The 24,417-nt window shown below is 36.3% G+C and overlaps 1 long non-coding RNA gene across 1 annotated transcript; it reads right to left on the reverse strand.

The window, feature by feature from the left end:
- Window positions 1-618: 618 nt before the first annotated feature.
- Window positions 619-1,837, reverse strand: LOC146733657 (uncharacterized). The gene is made up of 2 exons (XR_014926674.1): window positions 1,586-1,837; window positions 619-782 (listed from the first exon to the last, which is right to left on the reverse strand). It is a non-coding gene; the product is annotated as an uncharacterized LOC146733657 (long non-coding RNA).
- Window positions 1,838-24,417: the final 22,580 nt, after the last annotated feature.

Genomic DNA, 24,417 nt, shown 5'->3' on the forward strand with positions numbered 1-24,417 from the left:
AATGCCCCAGAGTGATGCACTGATAGAAGTTGATATTCTTCCTGTTCTGGCATGCACTGAAAAATTTGCCCAACATGGTATAAAGGGGATGAAATACTGTAGAAAACTGGAACGAGATGAAAAGTATAAAAGTTTGGTCTTGCAGGGAAAGAATATGTTTGGCTACAGTTCATAAATGTCACAATCCAAATCATGAATGGGATATGTCTATCACTCTTGCAGATATGAATTCATGGGCAGAAGGAAAAAGTAATGGTCAGAGTAATCATCCTCTTATAAAGTATGACCCCATAAATGAATACACTATGGATCACCTTCATGCTAAATTGAGAAACGTGGGTAAACTAATTGACAAGCTCTTCAATGAGGCTCAAAAGATCGACCAACAACTGGAATTTATACAAAAGTTTGCAAAGTTATCTGAAGATCAAAAACATGATGTGAAGCAATATGAAACAAAACTGGTCGACCAATTTGATACCAAGGTTGAAATTAATGAAGCAAATCATTCAGCAAAGTTACTTCAAGTTACTAAAAAGGATGATCTTAACAAACTTGATAAGAAACTTGAAGCAGCTTCACTAGCATTTGAAATTAAATACACTGAACACATTGAAGTGAATTTGTTGGATTCTGCTGAATCACATTTTGAAATTTTATTTGGCACACACAAGGAATACAAATGCACACTATGTGCATCACATCTCCATGTTGTATATAAAATCAAGCCAGGTATCACTCGTCACATGCAAACTGTCCATGGTAAGTTCAGCACAAAAGATCTGAAACAAAACACAAGATGCATTACTAATCTCAATATTTAATATCAAAAATCTGTCATAATAATAAATTATTATTTACACTTGGTAAAACTATTCCAAAGTCAGCCTAAATTGTCAAATTTGTAATGACACTATTTTCTATGAAGTCTTTGACTGTAAAAAATGGGGCATGTGGAGGGGGCCTGGCACATTTTCTTTGAAAATCATTTGTTATTAAACTAATCTCAATATTTAATATAAAAAATCTGTCATAATAATAAATTATTATTTACACTTGGTAAAACTATTCTAAAGTCAGCCTAAATTGTCAAATTTGTAATGACACTATTTTCTAGGTATTAATTCTTCAACTTCAAACACATCAATGTGTGTCACGTTTACTGGAGAAATGGGGCAAGTGGAGGGGGCGTGGCACATTTTTTTTGAAAATCATTTGTTATTAACTATATTTAGTATATTCTCACTTTAATATTACATAATTTATTATGAATAATGTTCATTTTATCCCTATACCCATAGTATCTCAATAGTGTATATATTATCTCAATAGTGTATATATGGTATGCAAATTAATGACAAAATACATTATGACACTTTATTCACTACTCCTATGAGGGACATAACGTGTATATGGTCGATCTACATATCGTTGTAAAGCTCTCGAAATCCCCAACAAAATTACGTTTTTCATTTTCACGACCAGCATTTTTGCAACAAAAAAGGCGCCAACAATTGAAGAAATCGAACGTTATTTTCTAAAAATTGCTTTTTTCTTGTGTAAAACGTAAAAAAAAAGGACTTACCGAACGTAACTTTGTGAGCCGCCATGTTGACAATCCATAGGAGGCACTCTCGCGGTAATTCTAACATAACAGTGAGAGGAGTAGGCCAAAAACCACCAAAAATGCAGTAATTTCGCATAATCAATTATAGTCTATAACTATTTATTGAAATGGTTAGAACGATCCGGGTAAAAAACTTTAAATACATCAAAAAAATGAGAATTCCAGTATCAAGTTGGGAATGAGGCTGGTGGGTCAATTGAGGTCATAGAATGGTAATAGCGTGAGTGCTAGTTTTTCTTTCAATTTGAAATTGCGCCCTCGTGCGGAGATAAAGTGTATATTGGATGGTACAAAACGCATTGAACTCTGGGATATCACATTTGCCGTGTATGGGGGTGGCATATCCGTCGCGTAACCGTCAGCCGGAAATGCTACGTTTGTCGTCCATTCAGTCCAACGTAAATCAACGGTAATTTCTGAAAAACCGCAGATTTCCGTTCAACGTTTATAACGTATACTTTTAAATAACCGCTGATTAAGTTGGACGGAAGAAACGTAAATGCAAAAATATACGCCGATTTACGTTGAAACTGAAACAACATATACAGCTGGGTAACCGATCATTACGTGAACGGTTTCCGGCGTATTCTTGTGTTCTTCCACGTCATGTACGCAGAGTACGCCCATTGTAAATTACATTTATTTTGAAGTTTTCCGGGAACTGCCTTATAATATTTATCCTTACATGGTGTGTATAACCGTTTACAATTTAAATGTGCTTTAGCAAATATAATAAAATTATTCCATATTCGTATATAGCGCCCTCGTACGGCTTGTTTTTAAATTGCTTGTTAAGTACAATTACTCCCGCGTCATGATCCCGCCATCAACGACAAACACAGTCGTGGCTTGAGGATTGATGTACCCCCATACGTGCTTAGCTCCAATATATCACGCTTCTTGTACGTCTTTATCTGTTCAATTTCATGACATTTCAAAAATCTAAAGACAAGTCTAGTATGATAGAACGAAGTTCCGTCATATTTTACGTTTTGGAAAAAAAAAACGTGTAAGGGGCTGCACTTGAACTCAGCCAAGACAGCTCACACTTGTTTGTTAGTACATTGTTTATAATCACGTATGTTACTTCTACAACAAAAGAGGTGTTACCACTGTGGCATCAAGTGATATTTGTTTTGTCTGATGTGACTGAACCACGGTTACTAAAACCGTGACTGAACTTATAAACATACTGTTGATTAACCTATGATTAAAACACACAATGAATGTTTCTTAAAACCATTATTTTCGAAAGTTAGAAAAAGAGTGTCAGTGTTAGTATATTGTAGTACGTAATCATTTCTCAGCCAAGTCACTTTCGAGTACACATTAGTGGCGTTCACGTTAGAGATCTACTTGAACGCTCGGCACGAACCGAAATCAGTGGTGAATTTTCAGAGAACACATAACTATATATATGATCGGATACAGTTGTAATGAATGAAATTAATGCAAACTGTCGTCGGCGACGAATATTCATGTGCTGCAACCGGTATTTTCTTGCAATGCTACATTGACGTAAGCAAAAAAATCGAATCTTGTAAGCCGTTCATTGCATGATGACTCGTAATAAATACTATAATAACAAAAGGAATTAATTTCAATATGTCAATTATTGTTTTCATCATATGTGTATCGCTTTCCATGTTTGCGTCAACTAACAGATCGACGAATGATAGCGTGATTTCTGCACGAGCCGAGTGGGTCCCGATGTGGGTCCGGACAAACGTAAACCCAGTGCTGTAATTCTCTCCAAACATGGAGGTTTAAAATATCGGCACGTGCCGAGATCCCAACATGTACACGTAACGGATGCTGATGTTGAAAAGGCTGTAGACTGGTAGCTGTACAATTCGTAAATAAAATACGTTGGTCGTTACGTCCCTGGAATAAATTATATTCGAAGTTCATATTTAGTGCACTACTCTAGTGAAGAGGGATTTTGATTAAATGTACAATGAATGTGTAGCGGTACTGGTTTGTATACTTGCCTTGGCACAGCTATGCCCGTGTGAGAGACATTATGGAACTCTTAATAATATAATAAAATATTTAAATTTAAAATGTGCATTTGTTGTAATGTCAATGTAATGTGCCTGCTCAAAATCATCCGATACCTTGATAAAAACTATAATGGTCCATTAGAGGATGTGGATCTACATGCAAGTGTCAACTACGTTTCTTGCTATGAAATATGTGTGGTCTAACCAAGATCTGATTGGCCTAGAACAGTACACTATACCAAATTATAACCGAAAGAGAGAGACTATTCCATTTCCGTCTGAGGATAAAAACGAATAGAAAAATTGTAATTAAAATGTTCGTTGGTAGAAACTACATACAGAATGCTTTATCCCGATGCATATTTCGTCGAGAGACCATTTCGTCAAAAGTATGATGTGAATTGGCAGTGCTGAGCACGTCTTTTATTCCAAATAAGCGATACGAAGACAGAATTGGTTTGGTGACAGTCGGTAATGAGCTGATAATAGTTAGTATTGTGAACACGTCGACGCGTTTTATACATCGTACATTTAACCATGGAGCTCCATGGTTTAACATACAGCCTTACAGGCCTGCTTGAGCCAAATAGTGGAGTATTACTGAATCCAAGTCGCCACATCATCGTACGCCATGGCCCGGCCTCTTTTACGCCAAGCCTACATAGATTTATTCCGTCGAGTCTCGAAGCGGAAATAAACTCTGGCGGCGAGAATGAGTCTCGGACAATAGTGTACAGTAGATAGCGTTAAGTTTACCGCATTCCGTAGTTGGACAACCAGAATGCATTGTTCCATACAGTTACAACATAGCAACCGGTTTGACATCGAGAAAAAAATCGTTTTCTTTTTTCAACTTTATATGCAGTCTGCTATTCTTTTTTTGTAAATTCTTAACCCTGTTAAACGATTAGACGGGCATAACTTGGCATATGCCAAGAAGCGGACCCAAACGGTTTGAAGGTTCTCAAACTCATTTCGACGAAGCAACTCTGACATTGCTTCCAGCGTCTTATTCGTTACACTATTCAATCAGGAGAATGTAAAGTTTCACCTCGTCCAAAAACGTCCACGCACAATATATATATAATTATATATATGTATATCAAGTATAAATGGGAAAGAATGTTTTGTCTTAACGTATATATTGAATAATTACGACACCACGATTATCTGGACTACTACATTTATTTTTTATATCGGTCTTAGCAAAGAACCACAAAATGCCAGTACCGAGGATTGATTCCGATATTCTGATTAGTCCACCGTCCACCACTGTTCTATCTTCATTTGTTCTATGTCAAAAATTAACGCTGTTTCGTTTGTCATTACTTTGCGCAAAATAACGACAAATGTGCAACCATATCAAGTACGAAGTCTAGGCAGGTAGTGTGAATAGATCTGGTGTCGTGGCCTGGGGTGGGAAAACGAAAAGGGCTTCCCCAAGGAAGTAGTTTACACGAACCAACTCCCTGCACGAACCTAATTCGGGAAAGTAGTGTCACGTGAGTGTATTGGTCTACTGAAAACTCATCTAGTTGCGTTTTATGTTTGAGAATATTACTCAAACACCTTTTTACCTATCGATTTCTTCGTTCGTTATTTTTTCAAAAATCTGCCCACGCTCGCTACTAGAAACCGCCATTCAGAATTTCCGACCAGAATAAAAAAATGCCGACCGGCTCTATGCTATTTGTTTGCAATACACACAGGATGTCGGCCACTGGACCGTTATGCATCAGACTCGTAATATTACTAGTCTGGGGTTATGCTATGCAAGTGTTCTCTGCCTGTTGTTTCATTCAGAACCATACTTTAGAATTTATGATTCAAAAGCCTAAATATAGAGGGACAAGTTCGCACTAACCGGACAGTCATTGTTACCACGTGACAAAAAAATGGCGAACCTTGTAAAAATGACGCGATTGCGAGAGCTCACAGCGGAATTTCCGCTTGAAATTTGCGCCATGCATTTCCCGTGATCAAGTTCATTGAAATGTGTCCCCGGTAATCAAAAGACCCATTTTTTTTCGATTTCAAAGCAGGTTTGTTGTTTTTGTCCCATACCTATTTCATACTATTCCGCAGACTATTATTCTGTGACAAAGCATTTTCTAAAAAAAAAAAAACAGACATGTTTCACATCGTTATTATCTTGCGAATGTGTGAGTTTAAACGTCCGAGCGCACCTTATTTTACAGCGGTGCCAATGAGTTCATTAATACATGGGGTTACTCAACACTAGGGAATTGATTTGTAAATTGTGTTATGTCAAGTGGACTCATATAGTTATAACAATTTAAAATTAAAATATAACACGTGAACGCATATGCAACATATAACCTGTTATTTTATTGTAACCAGGCGTGACGTTTTGAAAACAACGTTTTACCTGCATCTAGCAAGATTATGAAATGGTCCCAATTGTGGGCGTGTCAACACAACGGCGCCATCAAGACTAGATTGGAAAAGACTCAAGTGTTTTGCAAAGTTCCAAGATATATTGTTAAATGACTGTCCGAATAATTCTCAGAACAGCTGCGATTGCTTCATGAATATTTATAAACAGATCGGAACTCTAAAACAACCCCTGGCACTGCGACAATTAGCGATAAAACCTGAAAAAAGTTGTGACGTCGCTCGAGTGAAATTATTAAAAAAATGCACTCCTTTTTCTCTCTACATAGTCCCACTCTAAAGAGACTGTACTTATTTCTACCACAGTCACTCAACACCCGGTTGGGAAACGCCTTTGTTCGAAGATGTTAATCCCCCCGATCGCTGGTAACAGTGTGCGTTATGCTTGTGGAGTGAAACCGGTGACTAGATTACACTGTCTTCCGCTCTGCGCCTGTGAATCTTTGTCATTTTATACAGCTTATTTCGAAATTATTCCGAGTTGCGTGTGTAATTTGTGTCCGTAAAAGCTTCCTGATAAGGCACGTGTAATTTAAAAGATATGTTCATTTAATTGACATAACAAAAATCCAGAATTTCAGACCATCACAGCCAGCACTGTTCATTGCAGGGTGCCTTGTTACGGTGACGCTGTACAAAAGGTTTCACCCTATGAAAATGCGTCCCTACATCTAAAACGATCACAGTCGTCATATTTTTTGTTTATTATTTTAATTATTCCCCAACATAGATTATTTTGTGTAGAAGCAGTATTAAAGGGTTCATTTCAGTCGATCATTTTACCGTTAGTTTTGCCCCCGTAGATACTTGTATCCGCCCACGAACCAAGATGGTCGTCGAGTATCGTTCGAAGAAAACGACTGTTCGAAGTGTTTTTTTATATTGATGCCTAAAATTTTGAAGAACCGTTGATTTATATCTTAGAAATATCCGAATCATGTTGGTGTAGTCAGATTCCGATATTCTTCTCAGAAAATCACTGAATTAAACAGCTCCCTGATGTAGAGTGTACAAAATTTGTTCATGTTATATCATTTATCTCCATGGTTATATCAAGATGGCGATTCGAATGACCAAATTCGATGTTATAGTGACAGTATCTGATTTTAACAAACCTCACAAACACACTTTTCCGACTTGAGCTATTATTTTATTAATATTGAGGTGGAAGTGCCCAATGCTGTTTTAATGGCTGTTCTGTTTGTTTCGATCAAACTTAGATCGTGTTTTAACACATAAATTACGTTCGATACGTTTTTTGCGGCCCTGACAGAATGGATGGCTGCGTCGATGTCACTGTTTTCGTAGCCTTCTTTCGTGCATTCAGCAGCAACATTATCTGGGCCCTCTTGGAATATATCATTCCAATCGATATCGAAATCGACAAAATCCTCGTAGTTTTCCCACATTTCGGTAAATAATGTACCGTCTCTCGCGTTGTGCCGAAAATCGAAACGAAGTGTATACGCATGCGTAGATGTGATTCAAGAAGGCTTCTGTTGTCATATGTTATACCATATGCTAATTTTATGGTAATAGAAAAGTAGGCTTGCGTTCACTTGGGTTAACCATGGAGGTAAAAAGAGACCTCCATGGGTTAACGAATAAACAATTCGACGAACGTGTAACACGCGTTGAGACAAAAGAAGTATTATCGTTTCCCAACCGGGGGTTTAGAGACTGCGTTTCTATCCACCCCTTATCACGGAGATCTTACCATGGATCTTACATAACCAAAGCTCTTTATTAACAGTTTATTTGTTCACAACTCCCGACTTTTGGCAAATTTATATTCTTGATTATCACAATAAAAATAACATTCCAAAGATTTGCTAAATTAAGAGTTGTAGTACTATCAGATTAAATACCACATCACAGTGGAGAGAATAAGACAAAACTATATACAGTATACAATGTATTTCAGCAAAAATAGTTAAACGAAACTCTGTAACTTTGCAAACGAAACCCAAAAATGTTTAGCTAACGACTACCAAACACGCATATGAAAATTTCAGCTTACAACTGAATTCGTGCCGAAAACATGCACAGCACGTTGTTGACACTGATTACCGGTCACCCCAAGTGCCAAATCAGGATAAACAGCCATTGTCAATAGAGTAGCCAAATGCAAGGTGTTAAAAATGGATTATGTACTGGCAAACCAAATTCTGCATAGGCATATGTCTCCAACGCGTTCTTTTGGGATCATTTAGTCTTTTTTTGACTCAGCAGCTCTCAAAACCTAATATTAAATATAAGAACGAAACAAATCTGTCGCGATTTTACGCTTTCACGGTAAATGGGTGGTGGCTGCTCCCCCGCTGTAAACCCCTGCGTTTACTATCAACTCTTTCTACCGTGTCCTTACTTGGTGACGTTTCTCAATTTATAAACTTGCCACGCTACTAATTTCGCCCAATCACCCGCTTTTATCGGTTTTAAGCAACCAATTATCACATAATATCCGACCACGGGATCTTGTCCGACCGAAAAAACTACCATATTTATATTACTTTCTTTTCTCGCTCGCTTATTTAAAACACCAATCGCTGGCTCAAACACTGATCACTGGTACACGAGTGGTTGAATTTGTTGTTTCAATGGTAAAGTTTACGGATACAACGAGTAATAGAGTATTAATTACTATTAAAATCCGAACGACACGGTACGGACGAACGACAATCTATGATACTTTGTATGGAGGGGGGCAAAGGGGGTACAGTTTTACGGGAAATAAAAAGGGCCTTTTACAATTACAAGGAAAAAAGGACGTTTTTACAATTTACAGTGATAATTGAATTTTGCAATGAATTGTGTCATCTAGTCATTTCAGTTTCGAAAATGTAATTTCGCTGGATTATTCTTTACGACTTTTTTAATTTGGATATAAATTCTTGTACGTACCGAGAAAAATGACACATTTTTACAGTGTACGATGAAAATATTTGATTGATTACGTCGTACGTCTAGCCTGTGATTACACAATTACGGAATTTATTTTTCCAATTTCCGTTGTACGAACAAAAAAATATTGCAATTACGTTGAACGAAAATAACCCTCCTTGCCCCCTTGTATCATTCGCGCACGCAACTTGAACTACGACCTTTTGTTTAACATGCTGAAGGAGCCGAACTGTGTTCCGTTTGAATCCAGGACTGCTCTCTCGTTTCATCAATGATTATCGAGACAGTTACTTGATAAAGACAACGCTAACTCCCTAGGGCAAAGAAACGAAGAAAATATTGATGTGTTTTCCCAAAAATAACGATGCTAAAACCACGAATTAAAATGCGCGCAGAGGGCGATATTTTCAAAATAAAGCGGAAATTAGACAGGTTGGGTGAAATTAATACTGTGCACTCGCTTGGTATAAACAGATCCTTAAATACGTAAAAATACGACCGGACAATATCTATCATTCTGAAATATGCCAAAGACAGAAACAAATGCAGCACGTTTTTTTTATGAGCCAAAATAAACAAAACAAAATTTCTACGAACGAAACAGACCCTGTTTGCAATGTTTATTTACACCGCGGAATCTCTTAAACACATTCTCAAAATTTGCGATGTTAATTTTACAAACGTTTAAAACATTGTTATTCTGATATTTTTTGGTCAGCATATAAAATAAAAATCTTTTGTTCAAAGGGCGGTGGTCATCGCGTCCTGTTGGATAGGGGACTCATAGCGACGTATACAACACGTGTGAACATTGCTTCATTACATGAAGTACGAAAACGCGTAGACTGGCAAAGTCGGGACTTCTTTTTTGTTTTACAAAAAGAAATAATTTATTGTTATTTTATTTCTTTTAGCGTGATCGCGAAAACTAACCTAACCCCTAAAGAAATCCCGACTGGACGCATCTGCGGGCATTTGACTGCTATTAATTATTCATGATGGCATTGTTTATTCGTGAGTGGGTGTGTCAAAGTAAACGTGACCTTGTAAAGGTTGATTCGATTCGGTCGTAGAGATGGATATTTAAATTTGTTTAAGTTCATGTTTACTGAAAACAAGTTGATTTAAATGTCGGATGGATAGGATATTTTATTTGGAACATACACAAAAACAATGCTTGAGTAAAGTCCAACGTAAGAAACATACAGTATCACAACTAAACTAAAATAATTTTAAAATCTGAAAAACAAAATTAGCTAAAATACTACAAATATATTTGTCTACACTAGAGAAAACATTAATAAACAATTCTCCATTTGGTAATGTTTGATAGTCAGATGAGTATTTGAACAATGTATAGAGGAATTTTTTTCTGTGTTCTGAAAAACTGTCACAATGAAAAAAGTAATGCTTTTCATCACCCACATCATTAGAGTCACATTTGTTACATACCCTGTCAATTGTATTTATTCCCCTGTGACGGCCTATTTCAATTGGCAAGAAGTGGGCTGAAATACGAAATTTGGTTAATGGTACTCTGTGTTTTTTGTTTTTTATATCATCCAAGTATTTTTCAAATTTATAATTATTTTTGAATGTTTTATAAGTACTTAGTTTATTATGACCAGTTTTGTTCAACTGACTTTCCATATTTCTTGAGTAAATTTGGTTTAACCTTTCTTTAAACAGATTGCAAAGATTTGCCTGATTAGTATCCGTATTTGTCATATTTGTAATTTGTAGAAGTTTTTGGAGAAATTTATACCAGGGATCGTATTTAAACCCACTACTTTCTTTAAAAGCAGCTTCGATAATTATGTTGTTTGTTTTCTTACATGACAACCTTTGATACAATTTTATAACAGTAGTACAAACATCAATCGCAAGTGGGAAACGACCTAGTTCACCTCTACAAGCAATATTCGATGCCTTCCTATGTACTCCCAAAACTCTCTTACACAACTTTATATGAAGTTTTTCTGGTAATATTTTGTCAGAGAATAGCTTTGATACAAAAACAGTATTATCAATCTCTAATTTGCTATTGCCAGTTCCACTAAATAGATTAGTCAGAAAACTACCCCAAACTTCTGACCCATAAAGAATAACTGGTTTAATAACAGAATCAAACAGTTTACAGGCTAGACTCACTGAATGGCATTCATTTGAATCCCGGAAAGCATTTTATACATTTTAAATAATGCTTTGTGAGCTTTTTCATACAACCTTGCTGTGGCTGCACTAAATTTCCCATTTGATTGGAAAGTGATGCCAAGGTAGTTATAAAAATTCACACATTCGAGTTGTGTTCCTTTAATGTAGAATTGAAATTTGTATATAAGTAGCCTTTCAAAATCGCCGGGACTTCACAAGTCGCCCTGTCAGAAGTGAAAGGTCACGAACATTAACATAGATATGAGATGACGTATACAGCTGTACTCTGATTTGTTGTCCATGCTAGTCAACATATTTTAATTAGCATAACTACCGGAGTGATTTCGCTCCGGTTTTCACTTCAACGCAGGGGGTCGCCTGCAGATGCGTCCAGTCGGGATTTCTTTCGCAGTCACGCTAGTTTTCGCGACCACGTTAAAAAGACTAAATTGACAATTAATTATATTTTTTTTGTAAAACAAAAAAGAAGTCCAGACTTTGCCAGTCTAGAAAACGCGCTGCGCAACGACCAGCGCTCTTCAAATTTGTACCTGTATTATTGAGCTGGTTGACGAGATCATGATTGGATTGCATTTGCTGTTCAATATTATTGATGTCATGTTGTAACAAATTTTTAGTTTGTTTGTAATTATTACTTAACTTGAAAGTGTACTGTTTGGTGAGATCTTCAATCTTCAGTTTTCCAATATTCCACCACAGCTGGATGTTATTGAAATGTGCCTTCTTTTTACGCCATGTGAGCCAGTAATCATTAATTATTTCACAGAAAACTTGATCGTCAAGAAGACTAGAATTAAAACACCATACAGGGTTATGATTTCTTATAGACTTTATTGAAAGACAAAGTGTAACAAGGCAATGATCGGAGAAATTATAATGTGGACAGATAGAACTACTTTTAATTCTAGACGCAATAGATTTAGATACATAGAATGTGTCTGTACGGGATTTGCATTCATTTCTTCTCCAAGTAAACTGTTTGGCTAATGTGTTGCACTGACGCTATGCATCAACAAGTTTAAACCGACGTAAAATATTGGAGAGGAAGTTTGCAGATAAAAAGTGTGGTTCAGAACTTTCAGCTCTATCATTCTCAGGGCATAGGGTACAATTGAAGTCGTCCCCAATGACAAGTGGGTCGTCATTTAAGCTGTTCAAAAACGTTTTTAAAACTTTAAAGAATTCAAGACGTTCAAACCCGTTTGTCGGAGCATACACATTAATTAAATGCACCGGAACGCTATCAACCACGGCATGTATGTGCAAAAGACGCCCAGGAACGACATTATTTAGATTTAAAATTTTAACATTTTTATTTGGTTTAAAAAGTATGGCAACACCAGCAGAACGTGAACTTTCATGTGAAAAATACATAGGTGCTTTCCATACCACTTGCCACCTTACTTCATCAGAAGGTACGGAACGCGTTTCCTGGAGGAAACAAAAATCAGTGAAGTGGTTTTGTTTAATAAATTGAAAGAATCACGACAACCATGTAAATTCCAAGTAATTCCTGAGAAGCTCGCCATGAGTAAGGATACAAGAAACAGAACAAGTGCATAGACAAAAACATAGGCGCAACTATTTGATTTATTAATAACTTTAATCATTATTAGTGGTTAGTAGTTTAATTCAACTTAGGTATTTTACTACCAGCAGTAGTGCAAATACCTCCTTTTGCGTCTAATAATTTATCGCTGCGCTGCGTATAATAAAGTCGGGAATTTTTTTAGAATAATAAGGTTATTACGAGGATACCTCAAAGTAAGCACTCAGACAGTACGCTGTCCTATACTGTCTTCGTTTGAGGTTTCCTCGTAATAACCTTATTATTATATATCTTTTCCTGGCCAGGATACATAATGGGAATGCTGAAATCCAAAAAGTTTAGAACAGAATCACCGAACTTCATTGCGTGGAGTCCGGTCAAACTCTGGTGGCAGCCATGTTTGTTTTTTATTATTAGAGGACGCTTACGGGCGTAAGCATTCCATGTTTGGAATTTTCATTTCCTAATATGGTAGGATGAAAATACCTCGTTACGGTGACAGATGTATAATATTTAGATATAATTGTATTACCAATTGTAAAAAAAATACTACATTGAGTAGTTAGGCAGTCCAAAGTTCTTACGTGGCACTGTAGTCAACCAAACCAGCATCAATATACTGCGGATTTGTGACCAAGGAGAACTATACGGCAAAATGTACGGTAATACATTCAATAATTAGGACTTTGGGCCGATATACTTTTCAAGTGAGACTCTCATATCGTACTTATTTTGAAATATATTTTCACGTCGGATTTGTTTAAAGGTGATGTCTGAATTTTAAATGCAATCGAGCGGGCGGGCAATATTACCGGGTTGGCGCGATCGAAAATAAAGCGGAAATTATCCGATCGAATTGAGCAAGCGCTCGCAAGAAAGTAGAAATACGAACGACCAACATCGGAAATCTATATTCTGGAGTACGCCAAAGAGAGAAAAGATGCAATTTAGTGACACTGTTCTTAATTTGTACTTTTTAAACAACCCAAAATAAAACAGAACAAAAAACTTCGCGCTGCTTAAGAGAGGATCGATCGAAACAGACTTGCAAGTTGTAACCGCCACGTTCTGTTGAACATGTGTGGCTTTGCTTTTGAGTTATTACCGTAGATAGATTAAATCAGAAACAAACAAATGATTTTGTGAAATTCGTTACTATAATCATGTAGATCAAATCAGTATAATCGTGTAATTTCGTCAACTGAACGTTACAATCCGGACCTGTATCAACTTTGCATATTTATCGCATAAATAATTGTTCTCTCTCTGCTCAACGAGTGCACTTTTTCATTGGATAATTATATTAACCTTTTAAATAAACCGCTGAACTAAAACAAATTACCCAATCTACCATCTCGCAGCACCACAGTAAATTATGTATGTTCATTCAATGATCTGTATAGAAAACCTCTTACTGTAACCAAAACATCTTAGTCAGTTATGCTTAATAAAATTGGAAGTGCATCATCGCCCATCATAACTATCCTACAGTTCATTGTACGTATTACCCCTAGAGTGAAACTATTGTCCACAGGGCCTACATTAACAGGGAGTAAATCTTATTATTGAAAGAGCTATTTATGCAATTACCAATCACATGAGACCCCATAAACACCAACGTAATATTTGCTGTTTGCTTAACTGACTTTCCACTAAAAAACACAACATTTTAAAAACGTACTGGCAAAGTGATATGTTCATGTATAAGGAGCATGCGAATATATAACATAAAACAGCGAGTTACTCTAAAAACAACTTGTCTCTGCCTGTCCACGGCCATGGGGTCAAGCACAAACATAAACATTTGAACAGTGACAGCAAACTAAAATTCAGTCTTCAAATATACGTAAAATATAACATTTAACATTGAAATACTTAATCAGAAATGTGAATGATTATATTTGCTTTCTTATATGTGTGTATAAATTGTTAAAGTTTTTGTTGAAGGGTCGATTACGTGCAAATTAAAGTGGCTTGGCCACTTGTCATTTTAGAGTATGTGCACAGTTCACGAAAGAATATCCATGATGATCTAGTTCATTTTATATTTTGTTATTTTCTGTTTTATCAACGCTATATAGCGAAGATTGTTATTGTATGTCTGTGAACATATTTTCCCATCAATTCATGTGTACAGAAAATTTTTTGTTGGTCCAGAAAGTTTTTTTCTTGGGTGGGGTGGCGGTTATGTGTAGCAAGGAGCTCCATGTATCTTGAACGCTGACTAGGCGGTGAATGACTTGTTTGTTTGACCGTGGTATTATAATGCTTGACATTGTCTTGAACAAACACAAAAACACATTTATAGGCTTAAAGTAGAACTTATATCGTGTTATAATCCAAATCACCCTTGCAGCATCAATCATTTCTACTTTATCGTGACACTTGTCAATAGATTGTTCATTCCAACTGCCTCTAGAAAGCTACCTACGTAAATATGAGCGTACGCAACGACGGGCACACAATCACTTGAACTCAAACCCACTGTATGAAAACTATATTGCTTGAGAACTAAGCAATCAATAACCCATCTGTTAAACTATTTTTTTTTTCAAATATACTGATGATATTACATCCAGGTCGGAGATATGAACGATTCATATAAAAAATACAAATACCACATGTTTGGTAATTTGATCTTTATTCACAAACACAAATATTCATATGTGTTAGTTACCAAGCCACATACGAGTTATCGCATGCTTTCCCGACCTAAATAACTCCGGTGGTCGACAGTGTGTTATAACGTTCATCGCGATTCCGTTGTGTTGTTTGTTTAACATGTTGGTTGACAAATCGCCACGATTGTTCTGTGGCAACTCAATAATATATATGACATGTGTGTGATGAAACCAAAAAAAATATTTACCGTTAGTTAATAATTAAATTTGACCCCTACCAACCAAGCTTGCTGAATCACCACGACTGCTTGTGGCAACTCAATAATGGCGATTTCGCGTAAACTGGGTTCTTTATCTCCTTGCAGAGCATTTACAAACTCTGTGACTTAATGAATCATATGTTCCAATTTATATAGTATTCAGTAACAATAACTTTTTCCCGAGTTCCCATTTCTTCTCTCTCGGGTACTGTTGTCAACACTTTTTAAGCCAATCTCGATAAGCCGACCAAATAACATGCTTTGTACACTGCATTCTGGGTAGACATGATGAGCCCAGGAGTCTACATGGTCTAACGTCTACATGTATTAATTCATTAAGTCTCCGTTTTTAGGGCTGATAATGTTTTAACTTCTCGAATTCCAGAAAGTAAAATGTTTTTCGCCATAAATTAGTCTTTTTTATTGTGATTGAGGCCCTCTATAGTTGAGATCAGTTTCTGGTTTGTTTTTGACGTAGAGGACGGTATTACGGGAGTTATTGTTAGGGCTCATACCACTAATTGAATTTCCATAGACGACAATGTTAACATATGACGAGATTGCTATATGAAAATGACGAAGAAAGTTGAAAATATGGCTCAAAAATGGGAAATCAACATGCCAGTAATCAACCATATGAAAAAAACTAACATGTTGGCCAGCTCAAACTCTTGCAAATCTCAGGTAAACAAGACACACCTACTGTATTTGGATTGCACCAAGAGAAATCACTGGAAAAAGACCATGATTAGAACATCCATTAACACACAGAATAAACCCACAGGTACACAGCCGCTAAGTAGTAAACAAAAGACCACATGTTGGTCTCACCTCTGACCCAGGTGATTACGCCCTCAAACAGGGAGCACCTGAGAAAAATAATATTTAAAAAATTTCATTGGTTCTTGCTGGGCATTTAAATTACAGTAAGAGTTTTTCTATACAAATCATTGAACGAACGTACATAATTTACTGTGGTGCTTTGAGATGGTAGATTGGGTAATTTGTTTTAGTTCGGCGGATTATTTAAAAGATTAATATTATCCTATGAAAAAGTGCATTCATTGAGCAGAGAGAGAAAAATTATCTATGCAATAAATATGCAAAGTTGATGTTGATACTCGTCGAGCAGGTCCGGATTGTAACGTTCAGTTGAAGAAATGCTTGTTGTATTCGACCGGATAATTTCTGCTTTATTTTCAATCGCGCCAACCCGGTAATATTGCCCGTCCGCTCGCTTGCATTTAAAATTCAGACATCACCTTTAAACAAATCCGACGTGTCGCAAAAATATATTTCAACACAAGTACGATATGAGAGTCTTATTTGAAAAGTATATCGGCCCAAAGTCCTGATTATTAAATGTTTTACCGTACATTTTGCCGTATAGTTCTCCTTGGTCACAAATCCGCAGTATATTGATGCTGGTTTGGTTGACTGCAGTGCCACGTAAGAACTTTGGACTGCCTAACTACTCAATGTAGTATTTTTTTTACAATTGGTAATAAAAATATATCTAAATATTATACATCTGTCACCGTAACGAGGTATTTTCATCCTACCATATTAGGAAATGAAAATTCCAAACATGGAATGCTTACGCCCGTAAGCGTCCTCTAATAATAAAAAAACAAACATGGCTGCCACCAGAGTTTGACCGGACTCCACGCAATGAAGTTCGGTGATTCTGTTCTAAACTTTTTGGATTTCAGCATTCCCATTATGTATCCTGGCCAGGAAAAGATATATAATAATAAGGTTATTACGAGGAAACCTCAAACGAAGACAGTATAGGACAGAGTACTGTCTGAGTGCTTACTTTGAGGTATCCTCGTAATAACCTTATTATTCTAAAAACATTCCCGACTTTATTATACGCAGCGCAGCGATAAATTATTAGACGCAAAAGGAGGTATTTGCACTACTGCTGGTAGTAAAATACCTAAGTTGAATTAAACTACTAACCACTAATAATGATTAAAGTTATTAATAAATCAAATAGTTGCGCCTATGTTTTTGTCTATGCACTTGTTCTGTTTCTTGTATCCTTACTCATGGCGAGCTTCTCAGGAATTACTTGGAATTTACATGGTTGTCGTGATTCTTTCAATTTATTAAACAAAACCACTTCACTGATTTTTGTTTCCTCCAGGAAACGCGTTCCGTACCTTCTGATGAAGTAAGGTGGCAAGTGGTATGGAACGCACCTATGTATTTTTCACATGAAAGTTCACGTTCTGCTGGTGTTGCCATACTTTTTAAACCAAATAAAAATGTTAAAATTTTAAATCTAAATAATGTCGTTCCTGGGCGTCTTTTGCACATACATGCCGTGGTTGATAGCGTTCCGGTGCATTTAATTAATGTGTATGCTCCGACACTTGTCAATAGAATGTTCATTCCAACTGCCTCTAGAAAGCTACCTACGTAAATGTGAGCGTACGCAACGACGGGCACACAATCACTTGAACTCAAACCCACTGTATGAAAACTATATTGCTTGAGAACTAAGCAATCAATAACCCACCTGTTAAACTATTTTTTTTCAAATATACTGATGATATTACATCCAGGTCGGAGATATGAACGATTTATATAAAAAATACAAATACCACATGTTTGGTAATTTGATCTTTATTCACAAACACAAATATTCATATGTGTTAGTTACCAAGCCACATACGAGTTATCGCATGCTTTCCCGACCTAAATAACTCCGGTGGTCGACAGTGTGTTATAACGTTCATCGCGATTCCGTTGTGTTGTTTGTTTAACATGTTGGTTGACAAATCGCCACGATTGTTCTGTGGCAACTCAATAATATATATGACATGTGTGTGATGAAACCAAAAAAAAATATTTACCGTTAGTTATTAATTAAATTTGACCCCTACCAACCAAGCTTGCCGAATCACCACGACTGCTTGTGGCAACTCAATAATGGCGATTTCGCGAAAACTGGGTTCTTTATCTCCTTGCAGAGCATTTACAAACTCTGTGACTTAATGAATCATATGTTCCAATTTATATAGTATTCAGTAACAATAACTTTTTCCCGAGTTCCCATTTCTTCTCTCTCGGGTACTGTTGTCAACACTTTTTAAGCCAATCTTGATAAGCCGACTAAATAACATGCTTTGTACACTGCATTCTGGGTAGACATGATGAGCCCAGGAGTCTACATGGTCTAACGTCTACATGTATTAATTCATTAAGTCTCCGTTTTTAGGGCTGATAATGTTTTAACTTCTCGAATTTCAGAAAGTAAAATGTTTTTCGCCATAAATTAGTCTTTTTTATTGTGATTGAGGCCCTCTATAGTTGAGATCAGTTTCTGGTTTGTTTTGACGTAGAGGACGGTATTACGGGAGTTATTATTAGGGCTCATACCACTAATTGAATTTCCATAGACGACAATGTTAACATATGACGAGATTGCTATATGAAAATGACGAAGAAAGTTGAAAATATGGCTCAAAAATGGGAAATCAACATGCCAGTAATCAACCATATGAAAAAAACTAACATGTTGGCCAGCTCAAACTCTTGCAAATCTCAGGTAAACAAGACACACCTACTGTATTTGGATTGCACCAAGAGAAATCACTGGAAAAACACCATGATTAGAACATCCATTAACACACAGAATAAACCCACAGGTACACAGCCGCTAAGTAGTAAACAAAAGACCACATGTTGGTCTCACCTCTGACCCAGGTGATTACGCCCTCAAACAGGGAGCACCTGAGAAAAATAATATTTAAAAAATTTCATTGGTTCTTGCTGGGCATTTAAATTACAGTAAGAGTTTTTCTATACAGATCATTGAACGAACGTACATAATTTACTGTGGTGCTTTGAGATGGTAGATTGGGTAATTTGTTTTAGTTCGGCGGATTATTTAAAAGATTAATATTATCCTATGAAAAAGTGCATTCATTGAGCAGAGAGAGAAAAATTATCTATGCAATAAATATGCAAAGTTGATGTTGATACTCGTCAAGCAGGTCCGGATTGTAACGTTCAGTTGAAGAAATGCTTGTTGTATTCGACCGGATAATTTCTGCTTTATTTTCAATCGCGCCAACCCGGTAATATTGCCCGTCCGCTCGCTTGCATTTAAAATTCAGACATCACCTTTAAACAAATCCGACGTGTCGCAAAAATATATTTCAACACAAGTACGATATGAGAGTCTTATTTGAAAAGTATATCGGCCCAAAGTCCTGATTATTAAATGTTTTACCGTACATTTTGCCGTATAGTTCTCCTTGGTCACAAATCCGCAGTATATTGATGCTGGTTTGGTTGACTACAGTGCCACGTAAGAACTTTGGACTGCCTAACTACTCAATGTAGTATTTTTTTTACAATTGGTAATACAAATATATCTAAATATTATACACCTGTCACCGTAACGAGGTATTTTCATCCTACCATATTAGGAAATGAAAATTCCAAACATGGAATGCTTACGCCCGTAAGCGTCCTCTAATAATAAAAAACAAACATGGCTGCCACCAGAGTTTGACCGGACTCCACGCAATGAAGTTCGGTGATTCTGTTCTAAACTTTTTGGATTTCAGCATTCCCATTATGTATCCTGGCCAGGAAAAGATATATAATAATAAGGTTATTACGAGGAAACCTCAAACGAAGACAGTATAGGACAGCGTACTGTCTGAGTGCTTACTTTGAGGTATCCTCGTAATAACCTTATTATTCTAAAAAAATTCCCGACTTTATTATACGCAGCGCAGCGATAAATTATTAGACGCAAAAGGAGGTATTTGCACTACTGCTGGTAGTAAAATACCTAAGTTGAATTAAACTACTAACCACTAATAATGATTAAAGTTATTAATAAATCAAATAGTTGCGCCTATGTTTTTGTCTATGCACTTGTTCTGTTTCTTGTATCCTTACTCATGGCGAGCTTCTCAGGAATTACTTGGAATTTACATGGTTGTCGTGATTCTTTCAATTTATTAAACAAAACCACTTCACTGATTTTTGTTTCCTACAGGAAACGCGTTCCGTACCTTCTGATGAAGTAAGGTGGCAAGTGGTATGGAAAGCACCTATGTATTTTTCACATGAAAGTTCACGTTCTGCTGGTGTTGCCATACTTTTTAAACCAAATAAAAATGTTAAAATTTAAAATCTAAATAATGTCGTTCCTGGGCGTCTTTTGCACATACATGCCGTGGTTGATAGCGTTCCGGTGCATTTAATTAATGTGTATGCTCCGACACTTGTTAATTAGTGGCATGAGACCTGTTACTGATTGGCTTGTTCGATATTAAATGAAGTCTATTTTGCTGTCTGATGTATATGCAGCACCAAAATAGCCCTATGACTTGTTTTTAAAAGCCACTTACAGTTTAGCCCAAATTTTGATAATCTTGATGGAAGCTGATCTATGGCATTGTCAATCTGATTAAAATAAGATCCTAGTTTTTTTTATATATTTATTTTATTTTATTTTGACCTAGTATTTATTTTTTGAACTTTTGGTAATTGCGAAAGCCAACAAGAATCTGACCAATGCCCATGTAAATCCTGTTAAAATCTCGCATAAATAACAGCCAATCAGTGTCCCCCTTTTATACAGGCTGTCGGTTGCTTAATTTTCAGTATAACGATACTTAGCGAGTTTTATGATAGATTTACACGATTTTGTGGGATGCTTCGTCTCCTACAAAAGGCAGCAAGGCGTGACAAAAGCTGAACTATCTATAATGCACTACTTGTTTAGCTTTTTTGAAACGCATTGACGCTTTTAAGTTCATGTCGCTGATAAGAACGTGTCATATAAAATAAGAGTATTCATAATTTAGTTACTTAGTTACTTACGAGCTGTTCACATGCACCTTGACATACATACTTGTAATACAGGTAAATATTTACCGATAGTTAATTATTAAATTTGACACCTACCAACCACGCTTGCCAACCAAGGTTGCCGAATCATCACGACTGCTTGTGGCAACTCAATAATGGCGATTTCGCAAAACCTGGGTTCTTTGTTCTTATTGCTTTATCAACCACCAGCATGGTAACCTATTTTATTATGGGAAACTCAATGCAGATATATGGGTAGGACAATTTTGCAAACTTATATCACATTAGTTGGTTGAAAGTTTGGTCATGGTGGTATGTATATGCACGATGACTATTTCGTTCTTTCAATATGTCATCCACCATTTATCATTCGAGCCCAGGGTGATTTAATTGGGTGACCAAATACCATGATTTGTACACTGCATTCTGGGTAGACACTGCATTCTGGGCATGCATTAATTCATTAGGTCTCCGTTTTTTGGGCTGATCATGTTTTAACTTCTCGAATTCCTGAAAAACTAAACTTTTTTTCGCCATAAATAAGTCTTTTTTATACTGATTGAGCCTCTCTATAGTTGAGATCAGTTTCTGGTTTGTTTTTGACGTAGAGAACGCTATTACGGAAATTATTGTTCGATATTAAATGAAGTCTGTTTTGCTGTCTGATGTATATGCAGCACCAAAATAGCCCCATGACTTGTTTTTAAAAGCCACATACAGTGTAGCCCAAATTTTGATAATTTTGGTGGGAAGCCACCACATGGTTTTGGGTGCTGATCTGTGGCATTGTCAATCTGATTAAAATAAGATACTAGTTTGTTTTGTTTATTTATTTTATTTTATTTTGATCTAGTATTTATTTTTTGAGTTTTTGGTAATTGCGAAAACCAACAAGGATCTGACCCAATGCCCATGTAAATCCAGGCTGTTGGTAGCTTAATTTTCAGTAAAGCGACACTTAGCGAGTTTTATGGTAGATTTGTATGATTTTGTAGGAGACGAAGGAGAGCAGGAGGCAGCGAGGTGTGGCTTAAGCTGAACTATCTATAATGAACTACTTGTTAAACGTTTTTTAAATGCATTGACGCTCTTAAGTTCATGTCGCTGATACGAACGTGTCATATAAATTATTCATAATTTAGTTACTAAGCCACAGACGAGCTGTTCAATGCATACTTGACATACATACCTGTTATACCGTAAAATATTTATCGATAGTTAATAATTAAATTTGACACCTACCAATCAAGCTTGCCGAATCATCACGACTGTTTGTGGCAACTCAATAATGGCGATTTCGCACAAAACTGGGTTCTTTGTTCTCATTGCTCTGTCCACCACCAGCATGGTAATCTATTTTATTATGGGAACTTCAATGCAGATACATGGGTAGGACAATTGTTCAAACTTATATCACATCAATTCTACTCTCACGTTTTTTCTCTACGCCGCGTGACATTTAAATTACCCGTACATTAGACGGTGTGACTTGTGAGTAGTTTCAGCTGTTCGGAGGAAAGCATCTAATCACTGACTGTTTGAGTGCGATTCATTCAAATTTAATATCAACAACACACATAGTGAATTACACGTCTGTTTGTTTTGCGATATGAACCAACGACGGTCATGTTGATTTAATGTTCATGTGAACTTCAAACTATTTTCACGTGTATATAAAGGGGTTGAAATTCAAGACATAGTGGTATGTATATGCATGTATATTGTTTGTTATAATCTTTTTATCAGTCGAGCCTAGCTTGATTTAATTTAAACGAAGTGAAGACGTAAACTCACCTGACGACGCCTGTCAAGCTATAAGCGGGCTCCTGTACTCGTTTCGATCAACCTCCTGTTTTTCAACCGACTGTTTATCGCTTAATTTCCGGCCGGAAAAACTTTGGCAATTTTACGGCTTTTTTACACTCGCTCGGTTATTGAAAACGCCGGCCGCTTTCCCAATCACTGAACACTGACACACTAGTGGTCGAAATTATTGTAAAGTTTGGGGATAACTATAACTGAATTCTGAACCACACCTCAACAAGTCGGTCTGGTGAAATTACATCACAATTAAGTCGTAAATATTTGGGGGCCGGTCGATAAATAGTTTGAAAATCATGATTTACAGAAGACCTACGCTACTGGAAATCATTGACCAGAAATGCGATGGTCATTTTGGGTGTGGAACGAATTGCAAACCCAAAGAAGTAGCAAGCAGCAGCGGCACATATTTTAATACACTTGTGCACATATTTTCAGCTGTAGACCGTTGACTGTATTAACATTGAAAATAACTCACACCGTGTTACTCATTCAGGTGGACTGTGTATGCAATAATTATTGACTACCCAGGGTCCTTTACCTTGTGTTGTAAATAATCACATTATAACCGTCAAATGTGATTGTTACGACTGCTTACTCTGAAATGCCAACGTCACGGGAAATGATGTTTCTCGCATTCATTCATTCATTCATTCATTCATTCATTCATTCATTCATTCATTCATTCATTCATTGTATTCTACTCGCTACAAGCAAGTAGTTATAGTGAGCCTATTTGTATCACAATAAAAATTCTGTGTACCAAGCACCCATTTTTCTCATCAGCGTTAAACCAACTAGTGGTCTCTAAGAACTAATTTTCATTCCAGTGTCAGAATTGGAACAAAGATGTAGAATGATTTGCATATTGATAGATGAATAGTAGATTTCCAGCAATGATTATTTAAATGGTCATTTCGATGTCGGGATATACAGATAAGATATAAACTGATTAGCATATTGATAGTAACGAGTTGCTGCATAGTTATTTAAATCGTAATAAAATGACTAATGTTTTGATGTCTAGTAAAATGTAAAGATGTTATTATTTCATACTTGTGATTGATAAATTATTTAAAACACATTCAAATATGCAAATTTACTCATCATAACAATACTGGTCGTCGATTTTCAATTTATAATGAAGTCGAATTTTGTTTAGAATAATAAGGTTATTACGAGGATACCTCAAAGTATG

Source organism: Saccoglossus kowalevskii, chromosome 16, assembly GCF_978046115.1.
Source record: "Saccoglossus kowalevskii chromosome 16, keSacKowa6.1, whole genome shotgun sequence".
NCBI classification, from domain to species: domain Eukaryota; kingdom Metazoa; phylum Hemichordata; class Enteropneusta; family Harrimaniidae; genus Saccoglossus; species Saccoglossus kowalevskii.